Genomic DNA, 23,731 nt, shown 5'->3' on the forward strand with positions numbered 1-23,731 from the left:
TTGGTAGAATTCTTCTATTTCATCCTCACTGGCTTCAGTGGTTGGTGCGTAAATTTGAATAATAGTGGTATTAACTGGGCTTCCCTTTTGTTGTTGTTTTAAAGTGCCAGCTAGTCGGTTCCAACCCATAGTAACCCTGTATAGGGTTTCCAAGGCACATGGATATTATCCTATCACAGACAGCGTTGTACCTCATGACTGGTCTAGATATGCTCTTTTTGACAATGAATGCAACACCATTCTGGTTCAATTTGTCATTCCTGGCATAATAAACTATGTGGTTGTCAGATTAAAAATGGCCCATACCAGTCCACTTCAGCTCACTAATGCCTCAGATATTGATGTTTATGCATTCCATTTCATTTTTGACAATTTGCAATTTTCCTAGATTCATACTTTGTACATTGCATGTTCCGATTATTAATGGATGTTTACAGCTGTTTCTCTTTATTTTGAGTTGTGCCCCATCAGCAAATGAAAGTACTGTGTGCTTTTCTCCCATGGGCTTTACTCTATTTGCATCATCATGGTCAACTCTACTTTGAGGGGGAAGCTTTTCCCCAATAGCATTTTGAGTGCCTTCCAACCTGAGGGGCTCATTTTCCGGCACTATATCTAACAGTGCTTCTCTGCTATTCATAAGGTTATCAGTGACTAAATATTCAGAAGTACATCTCTCATTCTTCCTTGCCTGTCTTTGTCTGTAAGCTCATCTGAAATCTGTCTACCATGATTGAGCCTCATGATATTTAAAATATCGGTGGCATAGCTTTAAGAATCACAGCAACTCAGAAGCCACAACAGTGTGACAAACTGACAGACGAGTGGTGGGTAACCATCCTAGTGACAGTGAAATAGTACATCCTTGAGGTTGTTGGTTTGGGTATCTCTGAAGGCTTTAAAAACTCTGAACATCTTTTCATGTGTTTTGGAACTATTTAAATATCCTCCGTATTGAAATGTCTATTTTAGCCCTTGGCTTATTTTATGATTTCGCTATATGCCTTTTTGTTGTTAGGTTGTCAAGGTTTTAACTATATTTTGTTTATTATATTCTTGTCAAATACATAACACTGAAGATGTTCTCCCAGTCAGTAGCTTGTCTTTTTTTTTTTTTAATTTTTTTGGCAAAATCTTTTGATGAACAAAAGTTTTAAATTTTTATTCGGTTCCATTTATTCATTTTGTCTTTTAATATTTGTGTCTTTGTTATTCTGTTAATTTATTTTTAAAAGCTAGGTCTGATAGCATTCCCCTTGCATTTTCTTGTCAAAATTTTATGGTTTTAGTTTGCAGAATTGGGTCCTGAACACATTGATTTATTTTTAATGGTGTGTGGCATGGATTCTGTTTCTTCCTTTCTTTTTTCTTTCCTTCCTACCTATGTGTCTTCCTCCTTCTCTCCCTATCAGCAACATTTATTGATGATACCCTTTTTGTTTTGTCCTAAATCATATGGGCTTAACACATTTGATAAAAGTAAGTTGACCATAGATGTGTGGGTGAATTTCTGCATTATCGATTCTATTTCATTGTTAAACCAGTACCAGTCTGTTTCTGTTTTGATTACTGTAGCTGTATGTTGTTGTTGTTAGGTGCAATCAAGTACATGCTGACTCATAGCAATCCTATGCACAAGAGAGTGAAACACTGCCTTATCCTGAGACATCCTTACAATTGTTATATTTGAGACCATTGTTGTTGCCACTGCATCATTCAATCTCCATTGGGGGGTCTTCCTCTTTTTCACTGACTCTCCACTTTTTCATGCATGAAGTTCATCCTGAAAACCTGTCCAAAGTACAAGAGGCCAAGTCTCAACATCTTGGCTTCTGAGGAGTATTCTGATTACACTTTTTCCAACACAGACTTTTATTCTTCTGGAAGCCAATGGAACTTTCACGATTATTCTCCATCACTACAGTTTAAATGCATTCATTTTTATCTGGTCTCCCTTACTCATTGTACAACATTCACATGCATATGAGGCAATTGAAAATAGCAAGGCTTTGGTCAGGCACATCTTAGTCTTCAAACTTACAACTTTGTTCTTTAACATTGTAAAGAGGACTTTTGCTGCAGATTTGTCCAGTGCAATAAGTCATTTGATTTCTTGACTACTGCTTCCATGAGTGCTAATTTTGGACGTAAGCAAAATGAAAATTTTGGCAGCTTCAATATTTCTCCATTTATCATGATGCTATTTACTGGTCCATTTGTGAAGATTTTTTGTTTCCTTTACATTGAGGTGTTTACTGAAGTCTATAGTTTTTTACCTTGATTTGCCTACAGCAAGTTTGTATCCTCTGCATATTATAAGTTGTTAATTAGTGGCATCTGACTTCCTCTAACTTCACAAGGAAGAAGAATCAAACTCAACTTCAGCTCATCACTGATTCCTATGAGGTAGCGATCAGACTTGTTTCCACTCTCCAATCCTCTTTATCAATTCTGACACGCGCTGTCCATCCCGAAGAGCTATGGTAGCCTAATGGTTTCAAGTCAGGCTGCTAACCTCAAGGTCAGCAGTTCGAAACTACCAGCTGTTCCACGGAAGAAAGATGAAGCTTTCTGCTCCCGTAAACACTGACAGCCTCAGAAACCCTATACAGGGTCACTATGAGTCAGAACCAACTCCACAGCACACCACCATCACAACCACCACCAACAACTGTTCCTCCCAAGGTACTCTCCACTTCTCTGGTGGGTTTAATAATTAATTGTCATGGTTGCACAGAACACAGAGACCATCTTCATGATTATCTATTGTTAGGAAAGTTAACAGGTTAACAGAATCAGAAAGGCTCAGATACTGTTCTGGTCAGAAAGTCCTCTTAGCTGTGACTGCAGGCAGGCAGTTTTCTGGTCCTCGACCTTTCAGCCGAGAAATCTCTTAGATCTGTCCTGCTCAGGAAAGTGTTAATGTGGTTGATGTTGTTAAACGCCATTGAGTTGGCTCTGACTCAGTGACTTCTGTAGGATTTCTGAGGACTGGAGAGTGGGTTTGAACTTCTGACCTTTTAGTTAGCAGCCCACTGCTTATCTTACAGCTTCCACAGGTAAGGCCACTCCACCATAAACCTTAGCACAGAAGTCTTCAGACTAAATCCATAGGTCAGCAAACCAAGCTCTCTGAATTAAGTGCTTGTAGACATCCCACTCTGCTAGAGAGCCTCCTGCCCAAGGACACACCGTTTCCTCACTTCATCCGCTGAGACATCTGTTGCTCTGTCTCAAGTTCTTGGTGCTGCTGCCTGTGAGTCTACAGCCTCTTCACCAAATCCCTGGTTCACAGCACTCTGTCTCCTGGATTGAGGTTGAGGTCATTTAGCACAGGGATCTCAGGGTCCAAAGGACAAGGACATGCTCCATTCCTTGCTCTTTTTTCTTGGTAATACTGAGCTCCCCCATTTCTACTTCTTAGATGGCACATTTTATAAGCAGTGAAATGGAAAACTGGACAAATCTCCACTTTAGACTTTCATATACCATTTTGTGGAGTCCTAGTGTGGTGCCATAGGATAAGCACTGGATTGTTAAGGACAAGGTTGGTGGTTCAAACCCACCAGTCATGTTCTAAAAACCCTATTACAGGGTCACTATGAATCAGAACCAACTTGATGGCACTTAACAACAAAAACAATACCTATTTATATGGTTCCACCAGTCATTTGGTGGGAGCTACAAAGACTAGAAAAACTATAACAAGTAATTCATTGCACCATAGCCATGTTTTCCCACCAGTCATTTGGTGGGAGCTACAAAGTCTAGAAAAACTATAACAAGTAATTCATTGCACCATAGCCATGTTTTCTAGTTTTCATTGTGTATCTTCTCCATAATCCTGGTTAGATGTGTTCCAAGATTTATTCTTTTAGATGGTATTGTAAATAGAATTGTTTCCTTAATTTCCCTTACAGATTTCTAATTTCCTTACATTAGTTGATTTTTCTTTGCTGATCTTATACCCTGCAACTTTACTAAATTCTTCTATTAGCTTAGAAGGTAGACTCTTTGGGATTTGCTAGGCATATTATTATATCATCCACAAAATAATGATAACTTTATTTATTTTCCAATTTGGACATCTTTTATTTATTTACCTTGTCTTATTTCTCTGGCTAAAACATCTAGTACAACATTGAATAGAAATGGTATGAGTGGGCATCCTTGTCATGTTCCCAATTTCAAGAGGAAGGCTCTCAGTAGTTCTCCATTAAGTATAATGTTGACTGTTGACTTTTCATATGTCATGTGAATTATACTGAGGAATTTCTCTTCTTTTCCAATCTTCTTTAGAGTTTTCATCAAGAAAGACTGATGGATGTTGTCAAATGTCTTTTCTGCACAAAAGAGATGATGATGTGCTTCTTTTCCTTTATTCTATTGATGTGATATACTATGTTGATTAATTTTGTAATGTGGAACCATCCTTGCATTCCTAGAATAAATCTAACGGGCATGTTGTATGAATCTTTTAATATTCAGTTGGATTCTGATGCCTACTATTTTGTTGAGGAATTTTTTATCTATATTCATAAGAGATATTCATCTATAGGTTTGTGTGTGTGTGTGTGTGTGTGTGTGTGTGTGTTATCTTTTTCTGATGTGGGTGTCAGGGTTGTGGTTGCATCAGAAAAAGATTATGGAGTATTCCTTCCTCTCTATCTTTTAGAAGAGTTTTAACTGAATTGTTGTAATGTTTGGTAGAAATCCTGAGCGAAGTCATCTGGGCCAAGACTTTTTGTGGCTGTTGTTGGGAGGTTGTTGGTCACTGGCTAATTTCTTCACTTTTAATGAATCTGATGGAAAGTTCTATCTCCCCTTGAGCCAACCTGGATAGATTATGTGCATCTAAGAAGTTGTTGATTTCATCTAGGTTATCTAGCTTGTTGCTACATATCTGTTCTTAATGTTCTATCATAATTCTTTGTAACTCTTTTGGGCCAGTTGTGAGGTCTTCTCTTTCACTTCTTATTTTGGCTTCTTGAATCTTTTCCCTTTTTTATTTATCAACATAGCTAAAGGATTGCCAATTTTATTGTTATTTTCAAAGGACCAACTTCTGATTTAATTGATTCTTTCTATTGTTTTTGTTTTCAATTTTATTTATTTATGCTCTAATCTTTGCTATTTGCTTTCTTCTGCTAGATTCAGTCTTAATTTACTCTTCATTTTTTAGTTATTAGAGTTTGGTTAGACTGTTGATTTGAGATCTTTCTTCTTTATACATACATCTTGGAATGACTAGAACTTTCAGGTTCTCTGGCAATTCACTAGACACAAAGACTTAGTTAATCTCAATGTGAAGGTTGAGGGGAAAAATCTTATTGTTCTTTTGCATCAAAGAAATGTTAAACATTGAAGGTTGAACATTTAATGTCTCATGACTTCATTTGATACCCATATATGTACTTGCTCATCAACCTGCACATATAAATATTCACCGTCCTTATACTCTTTATAAGGCGCTCTGATAGCAAAGTGATTAGGACTCAGGCTGCTAATCTCAAGGTCAGCAGTTCACAACTACCAGCTGTCCTGCAGGAGAAAGATGAGGCTTTCTGCTTCCATAAAGATTTACAGCCTCAGAAACCCTATGTCTGGTCACTATGAATCAGAGCTGACTCCACAGCACATAACCACCACCACCACCACCATTGTCTCACTGCCCCTTTATCTTTTTGTATAAAAGATAAATATGTATGAGTTAGGAATACAAAGATACCCATGAGATGATGGTGATTTGATCTTTTACTAGCTAGGGACACATTGGCCAAACGTGAAGCCATCATGGTACAGGGTAAAGGAGAGGTGGGGTAAGGGTAGGGAAGTACTGAAATGTGAGTTCTGTGAGGTTTAGTTCTAAGAATCAGGTGACCTAGTGACAGAAGCAAATGGTTCCATTTAGTCTTCTGACTGGCTATTTTTACCAAAACATTAAGAGACAGGCTTTGGGTATTAGTTTGGGTATTTACGATCTGGGGGCCCTATAATGGGCTTTGGTTCCATGTTTCCATCTTGCCTGGGTCATCTGATAATTTTGTACCTGGAATGGAGTCAAGTCCAGAGGTAAAGCGAAGTATTCTGGTTCCTTGTAAGTCTTTGTGGTTCCTAGAATCTCCAGGTCTACCAATAAATGACTAAAAGAAAGAAGATCTTAGTGGAAATACAATGTGCTCACTAATAATTGCTTTGAATGATTGGGGCTATGACTACAGTGGCTTGCTGACAACAGTGAAGAGACTTTGCCAAGTGTTCACATCAAGGAATTAATGAAGTTGTTCTCAGATGAACTATAACAACTGACTGTACCAAAGACCACGGTATTGAGAAGCTGTTTTCTACTTGAGATACCCCATGTCTTCATTGTTGGTATACATTCCTTATTACTCAACCTTTAAAACAGATTCTTGATCAAGGGAATAGATCTACATTTTTATTTATTTATTTTTTGAATAATCAGTTGACAACGTGTTAGCTTGGGAGATTATCACCAAGTCTACACCATCTGTTCTATACTCTAATTATGAGTAAAAGAAGGTCCTAATTCACAATTGCATCATAAAAAAGTTAGATGTGATTTAAATGCATTTGCTTCTTTTTTATATGAAGGAGTTTCAATGATGCATCTGTTACATATTGTTCAATATTTTGACAGAGATCATCTAAAAATACTTGAGCAGGTACACAGCAAGCAAATATGCAAACTATCCATAGAGAAATTGCCTATCAGCATATGAGCTTTTCAAATGTGTTACTAGCCATTAGTTTAATGATTGTATTAAGATATTGTATTATAGGATAATTGTTTTCTTAAATAAAACCAGCATTTAACATTCTTTAAATTCAAATTACCTGAGAATCCATATTAGCATTTACAAACTATTATATGAAACACAAATCAATTTAAAGCAGCAAAAATAATGACATACTATTATGGAAGTGAGCCCTTGTGTGATGCTGTAGGATAAGCACTGGAGTGGTAACTGCAATGTTGGCAGTTCAAACCCAACAACAGCTGCTCTTGGAAACCCTGAGTCAGAACCAACTCGATGGCACTAACAACAACAATAACAATCTTCTATTTTTTAATATATTAATATTGTTAGCTGAATGATACCAGCAAAATGTACATTTGCAAAACTAATCATGGCATCTGGCATAATAAATGATGTTCTTGATCTCTGTCCAATACCGATGCAGTCTTCACTGGCTAAGAGTAACTTGGTTTTCCTTTTGTAGAACTGGTTTTCTTATCCCTCTGGACATTTAGCTTTGGTGAGTATGCCAATGAAAATACCCAGTCTTGATCAACTGTGTACGGTATTAAAGTTTGGTGAAAGGCAACCCGCTCTGAGCCTTACATGGAAGTCCTGAAAAAGGGATTATTTTTTCTATATGTGCTGCTTATCTGTAAACATATGAGCTTGAAGCCTCCTGGATCCACCATTCAACAAAGGGAAAAACAGATCTAAAAGATGAAGAGAATCAGATTCTGGAAGCCATTTGAACACCTAGACAAAGCTATATTTGTGGACCAAATTTCCTCCTGAATATGATAATTACATAATCCAATAATTTCATTAGACATAGATTTCTTTTTAGTCCTTTAGCTAATATTTTAATGAGTTAGCATTAGCCCTAGAATAACTAATAGCAAATTAATTCAAAAACAAAAGGTTCAGTATTTTATACAAATCACTTTTATAAACTTATTCAAATATAATTAAGAGTTCAGGAGGACATCTGAAAATACTTAATGTTTCTCATTATCATATGGATTCATTTGAGAATCATATTATTGATAATCAACCTGTGATTGATTGCATCCTGGTATTGGGTTAAGTTGTGATAGTAACATTATTTAACTTAATTTCTTGCCTATGGTGAGGGTCTCATATTTTTACTTTAAAATTAAAAGAATAATAATGTTACTTATTCACTTATTAATATCCCAAATGAGAAAAATGTACTGAAAATACTCAGTTAACCATCATCTTTCGTGCATATTTGCTACAATTCTTTTGAAAGTACCAAAATAAATTAGCCATTATAGGTAAAATAAAGAACCATGTCTCCAACTGACTGTTCATTTTCACAAAGAGATTTTATTATTTTTTTTTATTATTTCCAAAGATGTTTTTATACTTTGGTCATATATTAACATTTAATAACATATCATCATTGTGATATCTATATTTTCAAATTGTATAGAATATTGGACTAATCCTAACACAAGTTATTTTTTTCTCTTAATTACATTTTACAAGGATCTCTGGTAGCGTAGTGGTTACGAATCGGGCTGCAATCCGTAAGGTCAGCAGTTCGAAACTACCGGCGGTTCCGTGGGAGAAAGATGAGGCGTTCTGTTCCCGTAAAGATTAACAGCCTCGGAAACCCTGTGCAGGTTCGCTATGAGTCGTAACCGACTCCACGGCACTTAACAACAACAACAACTACATTTTACAAGTTTGTCTACATCTTAATTTATTCTTTTAAGATAATTTTAGAGATATTCATTTATATATATATCATAATCCTTCCATCTTATTATTGATGGATGCTTGGATGATTTCTATTTTTTTACTACAACAAATATTAAGTGCAATGAACATTCTTGAACCTATGAATTGGAGCTATGCATATACAATGATGTGTCAGACATAGCTAAGATATTTCTGCTAACAATTTGTTTTAAACAATCATTTTGTAAGTTTATGTGCATCAAATGAACAAACTGATTGATTTTATTCTTTACATTTTGAAGCTGTTGTTTATTATTGCATTTTTCAAAGGAAAAAAAAAAGTCAGCATTCATATTTCTATTAGGAATTTCATAGTTATGTCTTCTTAAAATTGTTTAGGACCTCTGAGGGGTGGCTGGTGAGCTTGAACCACCTACCTTACAATTCAAGTCAACTTTATAATAAGTTCAGAGCATTAATCATCATTGCCATACCAGGACACCATACCTAATACATACCCTAAAACATATAAAAGCAAATGTAACAGAATTTTTGTAAACTATAGTGTTTCATATGATGGTGGTGGTGGTGGTGTGCCATGAAGTCGTTTAAGACTCATAGCAACCCTGTATAACGTTTCTGAGGCTGTGAATCTTGACCAGAGTAGAAAGCCTCATTTTACTCCTGCAGAACAACTGGTAGTTTCGAACTGCTGACCTCGAGCAGCTCGACTGGTGACCATCAGATTTTAATACATTTCTCTTAGTGAAAGATAGAACACAGATGACTAAATATCAGCAAGGGTTTGGAGCAACTGGATGAAACTATATATGTATAAGGAACACTGCATAACACATTCTTTTTAATGACACATAGGATATTTGCTTAAATTGACCATACACTAGGTTATAAGGTAAGCTTTAACAAATATGAAAGTTCTAAAAATACTTATTATATTTTCTGAGACAATGCATGAAAATGATAAATTAATAATTAGAAACGTAAACATTTCCATAAAACTTAGATATTTGAAGTTTGTTATTGTTGTTGTTGTTAGGAGCCATTGAGTCAGTACTGACTCATACCAACCCTATGCACAACGGAATGAAACACTGCCTGGTCCTGGGTCAACCTCACAATTGTTGCCACACTTGAGCCTATTGATGCGGCCATTTTGCAAATCCATCTCTCTGGGGATCTTCCAACATGATATACTACTTCAGCACTGGTCCCTCCTGATAATATGTACAAAGTATAAGAGACAAAGTTTGGCCATCCTGGTCTCCAAAGATCGCTCTGGCTGCAGGTCTTTCAACACAGATCTGTTTGTTCTTTTGGCAGCCCGTGGTACTGTTAATACTCTCATGCAACACATAACTCAAATACATAAATTCTTCTATGGTCTTCCTTATTCAATGTCCAGCTTTCACATGCATATGAGGTTAATGAAAATACCATGGCTTGGGTCAGGGGCATCTTAGTCCTCAAGCTGACATCTTTGCTCTTGAACACTTCAAAAACTTCTTGTGCAGCAGATTGCCTAATGCAGTATGTCGTTTGGCTTCTTGGGTGCTACTTCCATTGAGTGTTGATAGTTTACATGGGAGAACATCAGCTTTACATTCATCCTATCCTATATTGTGTCATTGCCATGGTTACAATCCCCTCCATGCATCATCAAACAAGCAAAGGGTACACCCTGCAAGCCTACCCCCTGGTCATCAGCACACAGCCCCTCTCCCTCTTTGGGTCTAGAGTCCCCAGCCACTCCATCTCTCCACGTCATCATCTCTGCCTCCATCTCTGTTGTCACTGCTTCTCTGGGTAGGGTCTCGCTCTCTGCTCTTCTCCCTTGATGGTCCCAGGGACCTCCTCTCATGGACTGCAAAGTCAATCACTCCCCTCATTTTGCTACAAAACGTCCACCTTTACATTTCCAACCCTCACAATCAGTCCTGATAACAATTATTCACTATTGTGCCACATGAGTGCCATCCTATCTCCTTTCATCAGCCCCACTGAGACAGATTGGATCCTACTTAATGGAGATTCTACCTTCCTCAGTGCACTCTGGATCTAGGCTCCCTCTTGAAAGATTATAAGCCAGTCACTTTTTAGTTTTAAATTTTTTATTGAGAATTGGGTGAAGGCTTACAGAGCCTAAATTTAAAAGTTCATGTATATTTTATTTCATGTCATTGACTGATATCCCCTCAATGTACCACATATCCCACTTCCTCCCTGGGTTTCTTGTTGCCATTACTCCTTTCCTAACCCTTCTGAATTGTGTCTGTGGGTAAATGATCCTACAAATTCTTGAAGACACATTTAGGAACCAATCAAACTGAAAACTGCCTGCAAATGTATGCTATTAATGCCTAACAAAGAAAAAAAAAAAAAAGAAAAAGAAAAGAAAAAACAAGCAAAACACAAAAATAAACCCAGCAAATTAAGCTTCTGTAAAATAGAAGGACTGAAATACTAAACACAAAAACATAAATTCATGAAATAAAAGACAATAATTCATTAGGAAGTGTCAGTTGAAAGAAAATCTTGGTTTGTGAAAAGATAAATAGATTAAGACCTTAGCAGAACTGAAATAAAATAAAAAGGCAGAACACACAAATAGCTAATGCCAGGAATGAAAAGACACATTGCAGAAATAATAGACAGAAAGTAATGACAGGATATTATAATTTTCTTACAATAAAATTGAAATTGAAGTAAAATGTATGCCTTTCTAGAATAATACAAATTATCAAAACTGTCATGGGAAAAAATAGGATATAAGAGTAATTTTATAGTTTAAAAAAGTAAATGCTGTAATTATGAATCTTGACACACACAAGAACTCCATTATTACCATTGTTGTTGTTGTTGTTAGGTGTCATTGTGTCAGTCCTGATTCATAGCGACCCTGTGTACAATAGAACAAAACACTGCCCGGTCCTGGGCCAACCTCACAATTGTGGCCATGCTTGAGCCCACTGATGCTGCCACTTTGCCAGTCCATATCACTGGGGGCTTCCTCTTTTTCTCTGACCCTCCACCTTACCAAACATGATATCCTTCTCCAGTGACTGGTACCTCCTGACAATGTGTCCGAAATATGAGAGACAAAGTCTGGCCATTCTGGCCTCTGTAGTATACAGATATAAATTTTATAAGTGTAATCTTTCAAGAAACAAAAGGTCAAATTTTTCAATTTGGTGTTTGGTTTGGTTTACTTTATATGGGAGAAGACGGCTAGGGCTTTTCTCCCATAAAGCAGCTGGTAGGTTCAAACCACTGACCTTTTGGTTAGCAGTTGAACACTTAACCATTATTCGTCAGGGATAAAGGCCAACAGTAATTCATATACAAATGCACTAAATGGCATGTAAAGTAATATTCAAGAGCAGCAAGATGCATAATAGGTATAATTCTAATTGTTCATCAGCATTAAAGTATATTTAAAATTATGGCATTTTTACAAAAATAATGCTACTTAGCAATGAAAATGAATATACACAACATGTAAGGATATAAATGTTGAACCAAAGAAAACAGATAAAAAATGTAACTACTATGTAATTCAGTTTCTCTCCTTCTGTCTCCTTATCTCTCTTTCAGGTATACCTCGAAGGCATTGTAGGTTCAGTTCCAGACCAGTGCCATAAAATGAATATCACAGTGAAGCAGGTCATACAAGTTTTGGGGTTCCCCAGTACATATAACAGTTTTGTTTATATTATACTGTAGTCTATTGAGTATGCAATAGCATTATGAAAAAGTTTATATACTGTGAGCTTTACTAAAATTTGGCACAGAGACACAGTGAGTAAGGCTGTTAGTAAAATGTTGACAGTAGTCTTGCTCAATGCAAGGTTGCTATAAACATTCAATTTGTAAAAATTGCAGTATCTGGGAAGCACAAGAAAGTTAAGTGCAATAAAAGGATGTGTGTTTAGATCCATGTACACATATGCACACATGTATGCACTCATGCACTCATATTTATTATGTTCCCAAACTCAAAAGTCTTTAAACACATGTTGCTGTCAAGTTGATTTTGACTTATGGTATGCCCATGTGTTTCAGAGTAGAACTACACTTAGTAAGGTTTACAGGACCTTAACCTGTCAAGAAGACTCCGTGTATGGCACTGTAGGATCAGCACTAGAAAGTGAACCACAAGGTCGGCAGTTCAGACCCATCAGTTGCTCCTTGGAAACCGTCTACAGACAGAAAGAACCAACTCAACAGTACTTAGCAACAACAACAACCAGTCAAGAAACTGATCACTAGGTCTTTCTTCTGAGGCCCTTCTGGGTGGGTTTGAACTGTCAACCTTCTGGTTAGTAGCCCAGCTTGTAACTGTTTGCATTACCCAGGGTGGTGTGGAAAAGCCAGGAAGTATTCACCAAGAAAATCCAGATACTGGCTACCTTAAAGTGGGAAGGAAGAGGTAAGTGGTTTGTATAGGACAAGAAGGGGACTAGGCCTTTGGATATAATATTGATTATTTACAATATGATAATAATTACACAAAATTTATTTTGTGATAAAACGTTGAATGAAACAAAGCAATATGCATTCATAAGCCTTTCTCTTTGCCAATAGATCCTTTATCCAGACTACAGGGCACCAGAAGGTAGAAATACAATGAGTATTTCAGATAAACATTCTCAAGATCTAGGACAATTTAATTTAAAAAAGTATAAATGCCAAAACATGATTGAAGTGATAGTCTAAGTGTCCAAATGTCCCTCTCATTTACAGCTTGTTAAGGACCCACTGTGCTGCAGCCTTAGGAAATCTTTCACGTCACTAAGTCAGTCATTAGGAGAGAAAACTGTAAATGACCAGAAGGAAGCAAATTACCCTTAATAATAAGTGAAAATATTGTAAACTTCATTTACCTAATAAAATTACTTTTGGCACTAAGCTACACAATAGGAAACAGCTATAATACCTACTGGGAAGATGGAGCAGCAAAAATGATATTATATACTTGGATGCTTTTAGATTTGAAGCATTTTAATTGTATCTAAAATAATCACATTTCAAGGGCTAGAAAGTCCTTTATCATTGTCAGATAACAAATAATACTGAAATGCATAAGAAATGTAGTAAAATAGTATGTTGTTAAGTGCCATCGAGTCGGTTCCGACCCATAGCAACCATGTAGAGGGTTTCCAAGGAGCGACTCGTGAGCTTGAACCACCAACTTTGCAGTTCAAACCGACTTTACTATCTAGCACATTAACCCACAGTGCCATACTTGAAACTCCTTTATTAAGTAACTTTTAAAATAATGTAAACAAACTGTATTCAGAAAAACAGGCATCAGCTTCTTAGCATTTTATTCTTAATGAGCTCTGGTAGTGGTTACAAATCCTGCAAAACAGTTGGGCAAAAGAAAGAGAGGCTTTCTGCTCCCGTAAAGATTTACAGCCTCAGAAACCCTAATGCAAGGATAGCTAAGAGTCGGAACTGACACCACAGCACATAACCACCACGATCCCCATTTTCAAGGAGGAGTGCTGGTGTGGCTTTGTAAGATAAGCACTGGACCACAAGGTCAGTGGTTCAAACTCACCAGCTGCTCCTCAGAAACCCTATACAGGGTTGCTATGAGTCGGAACCAACTCGACAACACTTAACAACAACAATAACAAGAGGAACTCTGACAGCACAGTGGGTCATGAGTTGGGCAGCTAACTGCAAAGTCAGCAGTTGGAATCTATCAGCTGCTCTGTGAGAGAAAGAAGAGGTTTTCTACTACCGTAAATTTACAGCCTTGGAAGTCTTATACAGGGTCACTGTGAGTCAGAACCAACTCCATGGCACATAACCACCCATCATTCTTTTTTGTTGTTGTTTTATTATTTTTATTGTGAATTGAGTGAAAGTTTACAGGGCAGATCATCAGTTTTACATTTAACAAATCATAAACTTTGTTTGATTACAATGATTATAACCCCCATCGTGTACCATCAATTAACAGTATTTATATTCATTTTAGCTCTTCTTTTTATTTTGTATTTTTTTTTATATTCAGGAATATATAATAATTTAAACCACCAAAGGGCACATGCTGCAAGTCTGTCTCCTGGCCGCCAGCTCTCAGTCCCTCTGTTTCCATGAATCTAGACTCCTCAGCTTCTCCCTCTCGCCATGTCCTCATCTCTGCCTCCATCTCTGGTGTCGCTGCTTCTCTGGATAAGGTGCCACATTCCGCTTGTGTTCTTCTCCCTTGATGGTCCTAGGGTCCTCTGTTTCTGGACTGTAAGATTAACTACTTCCCAGTTTTTGTTATTAAACCTCTACCTTTACAATTGTGACAGTCACAATTAGTCATGATAAAAATTATTCACTACTGAATCAGAAGAATCTTATCCCCATCTCTTTATACTAGACTCATCTAGACAAGATGTAAACTATTCAGTGGAGACTATCTTCCCTCACATATATGAAACTAAACTCCCTCTTGAAACCTTGTAAGCCAGTCATTTCAAACCTTTATCACCCCCTCATTTTAGGTAGCCAAAGTCTAAGTTGCCGTACCTATTAACCCTTTGTTCATAGGGGATAGGTTTGATCTTTGGTATTGAGATTCCTTCCCTCTCACTTGGTATTTTGGGTTACTAAATCAATAAGTACAGGGCAAGTTCATCACATTTTAGCAATTTACACTTGTTTCCTTTATTAGATTTCTTTTTCTTCCTCTAATCAAGTTCTGATCATAAAGCCACTGAAGCTAGGTCAAATGGGTAATATCTGCAAGTTTGGGTGTTCTTGTGCATCTCCCCTCACTTCATATCAGCTGCATGGTTCACTCTCAGCTTTAGCCCTCTGTGGCTATGTCCTTGTCCACTGGCTCAGGTGCCCCAGGTCTCACCACACTTTGTACCAACTAGCCCTTCCTCTTTTCTCTCTCATTTCCAGGTAAAAGGGAGTCTATGGAATGTGGCTGAACTCAGCCCATGTCTTAATTGCTTCCTTTCCCCCTCTTCCACTTACCAGTAGACCAATGTGCTCATCAGCAAGCTTACATGCTTGCTCATGTGTTCCCTTTTAGTTTCAGTCTTCCATCCATCATTCTTAAGGTAAGGTATTGACATTATATCCTGTTTTCACATGTCCATATTAGAATATAAGGGCTCTGGTAGCGTAGTGGTTACGAATCGGGCTGCGAACCTTAAGGTCAGCGGTTCGAAACTACCAGCTGCTCCGCGGGAGAACGATGAGGCTTTCTACTCCCGTAAGGATTTACACCCTCGGAAACCCTGTACAGGGTCGCTATGGGTCGGAATTGACTCGATGGCACTTAACAACAACAACATATTAGAATTATATGCACTGTAAACTGATGCAAATGTGCTAGTATTCCTGAACTTTCATACTTGCCTTCGAGCTCTCTGCTTTCTCAGATGGGAAAGACATGTTCCTTCCTTTCACTTTTTTTTTGGCTTTCTTGCCTCAACTCCAATGCCATTTAATTCCCAAATGTTACCCCTTTGGCTCCCTGTTGTTGTTGTTAGTGCCATTGGGCCATTTCTGACTCATAGCCACCCTGTTTAGGGTTTCTGAGGAGCAGCTAGTGAATTTGAACTAATGATTTTGCAGTTCAAACCGACCTTGTAGTTCAGTGCTTATCCTACAGTGTCACACCAGGATGTGCATGAATCATCCCATCTTTGGTTTCTGGATGCCTTTGTTGACCTTTCTACTCTATAAAGTACCATGCTCAACGAATTCTTGATTTTTGTCTCCATGGCATTATGTTGTAAAATTCTTTAAGGACAGAGACATATTATCATTGTATGTCCATAGGACAGACACTGGCCTGGCATCTTAGAAACTTGGAAAATATCTGTTGAATTTAAGTAAATCTCATAAAGGTGAAGGACTGTGGGTAAAATGGATGGCAGGTCTCATGCTTTCTTTTCTCACATTTTCAGTTCATGTGAGAATGCTTCTCTACTTAGTGATAAATTCAGTACACTGGTTTTCAGTGAGTCATACTCAGAGGTTTAAGACTGGGACAATAGTAAGTTCAAGTAAGCACTTTCAGGAGGTACAGAACAAAGATAACATGATTTAACTAATATTTATTATGTGCCAGCTGTCTGTGCCATTTGAATAGCCAACATTTATTAAACACTATGTACCAAGCAGTCTGATCGTAGTTTACTTGATACATTTTGTCAATCCATACTATAAACTTAAGGCAGTACTATTGTATTTCAATTTTACAAATCATGAATGTGACACTTCAAAGTCTAATAAAAGGCACAAAGTTGCTAGTTAGTTAGTGACAGGAGAGAACAATAGATAAGAACATGATCTAGATTCTGACATCCTAACATGGAAGCCTCTTTTACTGTATATTCTCTAGGTAGAGTGAATCTAATGCCAATATTTAGAAAAGTTATGATAAACTTTTTTTTCACCAACTGATTGTTATGAAAATTCCATAAAATCTTCTTCAGACATCTAGATTTTTATACGGTGTTCCCTTTTATGTTGTCATTAGTATGAAATGCTATTTAAAAACAAATCAGCTACATTTGAAAGTAAAACAAAAAGTTCTAAGAGTAAAATGATACTGATATTTCATGAAGTATATAATCATACTTAAGTTTATTATATAATATAATGAGTTCAAAGTTACCAGCAACTTCAGCTTTGCCCTATTTATAAATGAACAAGTCACCTGACAAATATTATTAGGCATATGATGTTTTCTCCTCATGTTTAGAGGATTTGTAAATTAATATTTAATAAAGATCTTTAACATTTGAATTAAGGAAATATAGTATTCTGTTCTTGTCTAAAGCAGCTCTTATAGCAAAATATATCAGGACTGTTCCTATAATGTATGATGTACTTAAGAGTAGAGGAATTTCCTTAAAACTCCAATTAGAAAAAGAGCTGGCATGGTCTTTGCTGTCAAATGCTTTACTTATTCAAGTTTCCTTAGACAGCTTGATACGAGGTCTATGATCCCCAGAGTGCTATTAGAGCAACCCTTCTTTTCATTCCAATTCAGATGGCATTTATTGAAGCATGAGTCTGAGTCATTTAATAACTGTGCTTATTTGGCTTAACTTTCGTTGCTCTTAAGTAAAGTGATTGTATTATCAAAGTAACTACTCTGACTGCTACATAGTAAGGGTATAGAAAATGTACAGTGAACTTTTGGATAAGAAATGAATACGGGGCAGTATAATCAATGTGACATGAAAGTAGGATAGATAATAGATCCAAGGATGAATCTGAAGAGTCAGTCCTTCTATGCAACAGGAAATAACACTTGCGGCAAATGGATGAAACAATCTGTGATTTTTAAGTCATTATTTGTGATTAGTGTGCTATGCTCTGATCAGTGCTCCTATGGCTGAAAGAGTGTCCATTCCTCATATTGTTGTTATTAGGTGCTGTCATGTCAGTTCCTACTCAGAGTGACCCTGTGTACAACAGAACAGAAACACTACCCGGTCCAGTGTCATCCGTACAATTGTTACTGTGTTTGAGCACATTGTTTCTACATCTGTTTCAGTCTATCTCATTGGAGATAGACTTTCTTCTGTTCCACGGACCCTCCACTATATCAAGCATGCTGTCCTTCTCCAAGGGCTGGTATCTCCTGAAAATATTTCCAAAGAATAAGAGATGAAGTCTCGCCATCCTGGCTTTTCAGGAGCATTCTGGCATTACTTCTTCCATGACAGATATGTTTGTTCTGGCAGTTCATGGTACTTTCAATATTCTTCGCCAACACCATAATTCAAATGCATCGATTCTTCTGCAGTTTTCCTTATTCATTGTCCAAGTTTCACAAGGACATGAGGTGATTGAAAATACTTTTTTTCAGATAGATTTGTTCATTCTTCTAGCAATCCATTTTATATTCAATATTATTTGACACCATAATTCAAATGCATAGATTTTTCCTCAGTCTACCTTATTGATTGATTCACTTTCACATGAAGTGATTGAAAATTCTACAGACTGGGTCAGGTGAACATGACATGGTTGCTTGTTAACATTTTAAAGAGGTCTTTTGTATTGAGCAGATTTGCTCAATACAACACAACCTTTGATACGTTGTATGCTGTTTCCTGGACACAGGTTGTGGCTCCAAGTAAAATGAAATTCTTGAAAAATTCAGTCTTTTCTCTTCTTATCATGATGTTACATGATGATCCAATTCTGAGGACTTTTGTTTTCTTTATGTTCAGGGTGATCCATACAGAAAGGTGTAGCCTGATCTTCACCAGTAAATTCTTCAAGTCCTTTACACGCTCAGAAAACAAGATTATGTCTTCTGCATATTTCATGTTGTTAATGAGCTTTCCTCCAATCATGATTCCTTATTTTCATATACCATGACTGCCATTTTCTTCCTTTATTCTAATTTCTTGGATTGTTTGCTCAGCAGATTGAATGAGTATGGTAGAAGGATCACACCCTGACACATACCTTTTCTGATTTTAAACCATGCAAAATCTCCTTGCTCTATTCAGTTATTTTCCTCTTGGTCCATGTACAGATTCCACATCAGCACAATTCAGTGTTCTAGAATTTACATTCTCAACAATGCTAACAACAATTTGTTATGATCCACACAGTCAAATGACTTTTGTTGTCAATAAAGACAGACACAGATAGACATCTTTCTGGTAGCCTATGCTTTCAGTCCAGATCTGTCTAACATGAGCAATAAAGTTACACATTCTAAATTCTTTTCAGAATCTGGTTTGAATTTTGTCAGTTACCTGATAATGTATTGCTACAACTGTTTTTGAATTCTCTTCAGCCAAGTTTAAATACATGTTGCATGAGTGGCAGTTGATAATTTCCACATTTTGTTGACTTACCTTTCTTTGGAATGGGCACATATATGGACAACCAATCATTTGCCATTTCTCATAGAGCTCCATATTCTAAGACCAGATTTTCTATAAGCCAATTTGATTGCATAATACTGTATTTTGAGAATTAGTCTTTCAGTAGCTTGAATTAGTTCCAGAAATTGACAGACAAATTCAAGTCAATTCTAAATCCTCTTAAATTGTTTTAGTAGGTACTAGTCTACCCAAACCAGACATCCAATTGCTGTTTCAGTCTACGATAATATTGTTCTGACTGAATATATAGAATGATTAATTATGGTTCTCTGATAGTGCAAGATTGACTCGTTTCCTACTTAGTTGATAGTCTGTTAGCAATAAGAAAAACATACCTTCACAAATGTGCAAATTATCAACAGGTGGCTTCTGTCTACCTCCAGATTTATCTTCCCACATTTATGAGGTCCACATAAACCATAAGCCAAATTCTGTTTCTTTAATTTATCAGAACATTCCATGGACTCTACTGCTCCAGGAATTTCTTGTGATTTGTACTTCTTCTAAAATGCCCTTTCCTGTATGTGCTCATTTTTCACAGCTCAACAAAGACTAATAGACGACAGGGAACCTGACCCAGTTTCTTGCAAAGATTTAATGAAGACACAGAAGTAGATTTTCAAAAGTCACCAAGGAAGACTGACAAAATAAAACCCAAGTAACTGGAATATGAATAAAAGTTTCTCAGATTATAGGATAGATAAAAAATAAGATTTGTTGGGGGAAAGAGGAGACAGATGCCAGACTCCAGAAAATCTCTTCCAATATGTCATCTGCACATCAGTAATGAGCCTTACCATTCATCCAGATGATCATGCAGAAAAACTCTCCATCTGTATGAGCCAGACTAGCAGCAAAAAGTATAAAGGCGTATTTCAGAGATATTGCCAGTTTGAGTCCAGGCCACCACAATAGTGTGAATTTTACAATAAAACAAGTCACAGGAATTTTTTGGTTCCTCAGTGCATATAGAAATTATGTTTACATTATATCATACTTTATTAAGTTTGTAGCAGCATTATGAAAAAGTTTAAAGTGTTGTGACAATTACAAAATGTGCTCAGAGATACAATATGAGCAATTGCTGTTGGAAAAATGATGCTGACAGACTGTAAAAAAATAAAATAACAAAGCAATTTCTGTGACTATATGAAGCAAAATAAAATGAAGTACAACAAAATGGGGTACACCTGATCTCTAATGGAATAATTTTGAGAGAGTTTGGTAGAGTTTAAAAAATATATGAGCAGGATTTAGAAACTACAGAGATAGAAAAGTATCCTAAAGGTAGTGAAAGGGAGAGGTATTACCACCCAAGACCAAAATGTACTAGTGGAAAGGTATTCACAAAGTACAGACTCTAAAGTTTCAGGAAAGGCCTTTTCTGGCAGAATGTATGGCCTCGGTACAGGATTAAATCAATTCATTCACAGGAAGAAAGCTGGAGTAACAAAAAACCATGTCTCATTACTCTTCCATTCTGATATCCTGCTTGTGTTTAGCATTGGCTGAGTCCAGTAGAAAGCCAGACAACAAGGGATAATGTTGACATAGTTCATGAAAGTCAGACTTTCAGGACACAAAATAGAGTAGAGTGAAAAGAATGGATCTGAATAAGCACACAGAACGTATTCAGCGTGCTTTCCATTTGCTTGCCAAACGCAATTCACCAGTAAATCCTGCTGATTCTGTCTACAAATACTGAGGTTCAATTTGTGTACATCTCTATCTCCATAGCCATTACCTTAGCATAGGCCACATCATTTCCTAGGATGGAATACTAAAATCGCCTCATAAAACTTCCTCTAATATTTCCCCCTTCCAATGTATTCTCCTTAGTGATCTTCCTAAAATGTAAACTATATCCAGGCATCTATCTGTGAATATGCTTAGTCATAGTATTGTTTCTTTCATTGTATTTAGATTATTATTTGTCAGGTTTTTTTCCAGAGATGTCTGAGCTACTTGAGTTCAACACTGTGTCTTCCTCTTTATTCCCATGACATAGCACAGTGATTGAAACCCTTTGAATATTTAAACTGGAACGTATTTACTTATTAAACTTTTGATAGTTGTTTAAATTATAAAACCAAGATTAAGAGTAAAAGTTATTTCTTCTTGGATTGCCCCACATATAGGAGAAGGTCTGTGTTTCTGTGTATGTAAAATCATCATTATGTGAACAGGTTCAGCCTGACATGGTTCCTTTAAACCAAGTCCTCTGTCCCAACATTGTAGACCATATTTTTATGCAAAGTGTACCCTGGGATGTATTTTCTGGTCATAGACTGAGTCTTCAATTTTAGTGCATTATTTTGTTATTCGCATTTTTCCCAAGTTACCAAGCTGTTGCTCAACAGTTTCTGTTCTCTACCCAGTTTCAGACCAGAGTGACCTTGATGATTTGGGGCTGTGATTCTAATTCTCTACCTGTCTGGCAATTACTCTCCTGATCCTCAGGATGTTCTGACATTTATGTCATTGGTCTTGGAGCCATTCTCAGAGAGTTAACTCATGTTCTCCCTTGTAGGGTCTAAAAGTAATTACTTGTAATCACACACAATTTTATTTAGTCAACAAACTCTAAGTTGTCTAGGTTCACAGGTTATCACGACCTATTACTTCATTTACTCACAATGGAGCACAAGTATCTATAGTCATAAAACTACCCTCTTAGTAATTATTTCAATTTTTTTAATCCAGGATTTATACTTAATCTGTGAAATTTATCTCTCATTTGTTTGAATCTGTCTTAATCTTAACATCTGTGAGTGTGACTGTATGTTTTGTTTACTCCCTACTCAATTTATTTAACCTTCCATCGGCATTGTGGCTTTCAGAAAAAAAAAAAAAAAACTATGTATTTATTCAAATTTAAGAGTACTTAAAGCATTTCCATGAAATTTGAGGCCTATGTCAACCTTGATACAAACTTTACTCATTCACATGTTTGCTTCATTTACAATCTCAGAGGAAGATTTAAACAATCATTATGAAACATACAAAACAGAAAAAAGTGATAAAAATGCAAAAAAAAATGTATGAATATGAGGAAATGAGAAGGTTGAATCTTTAAAAAATTGCATACAATCATTGTCTATTTTGTCTGTGACAAACAATTTTCAAAGCAATTCATATAAATTAATACATTAAATCTTCATAGCAACATTAAAAGTGTATACTGTAACAAGTTATACTTTAAAATTAAGGAAACCATAACTAAAGAGTTAACAGTTGGGGAAAATGAAACACAGAATATCTTGCCCACAGTTACATCACTAGACAATAGAGAATCTATCTAGTATTAGAAACATGTGTTAGAAACATATAGTATTATTGCAATTTTCCATACAAATTAAAGTTTTTTTCTTGTCATAGTTATCAGAATATTTTTACAATGCCTTTTTTGTCTTTGATTTAAGTGAGTAAATTAATTCTCTAACTTATTTGCACTATAGAAATAGTTCACACCTGTAAAATAAGACAAACATAAAAATGCAATTAGTTATAAAGAGTGAAAAACATCCAGATGTCAACAACCACCTGGATATTTTATTGACTTGATGTCAAATATCTAGATACTTGAAGCCATACTTATGTTTGTGATTATGTTGCAAAATATCCAATTAAAATTTTTACTTGAAACCAGATGTTTTATTATTATGTGGGCCTTAACATAAGAGAACACAAGACCGTATATTTTTTTTTCTAGGCTGCAAATTGCTTATAAATATTCTACCTCAGTAATGACTAGAATACAAAAGTAGGTGCTTTAAAGCAATGTCACATAAATTGTGCTTTTGTCACCTGACAACTCTACAGCAGTTAGAAAGCAATATTAGGAAAATGAATAAAAAAACAATGATCACAAAAACATAATGGGAGTGGAAAAGTCGCAGAAAATATATGTAGACAATGACAGTTCACTAAACTAAAATTTACAGCGTTCACCATCTGTTTCTCAAAGTCAACAATCTACACAGTTGCATTGATCAGTCATTTCTAAATTCCAAATGATTTTGCCTCTGATCCTTTCTGCATTTAATCCCAGTCTTTGGGGTTCTCTTCTGGATCCAGGCCTTCAGGACTCAATTTGGAAGTTACTTTGAGAGACTGTCCTTACTTTGTTGTTGTTGTACCATCGAATCAGTTCTGACTCACAGACACCCTGTACAGTGTTTCCGAGTAGCAGCTGATGAGATTGAATCACCACTCTTGTGATTCAAACTGACACTGCAGTCCAGCACATTAACCAGAATTAACCTAACTCTGGTAGCGTAGTGGTTACGAATCGGGCTGCGAACCTTAAGGTCAGCGGTTCGAAACTACCAGCTGCTCCATGGGAGAAAGATGAGGCTTTCTACT

Source organism: Chrysochloris asiatica, unplaced genomic scaffold, assembly GCF_000296735.1.
Source record: "Chrysochloris asiatica unplaced genomic scaffold, ChrAsi1.0 scaffold00032, whole genome shotgun sequence".
Taxonomy (NCBI): domain Eukaryota; kingdom Metazoa; phylum Chordata; class Mammalia; order Afrosoricida; family Chrysochloridae; genus Chrysochloris; species Chrysochloris asiatica.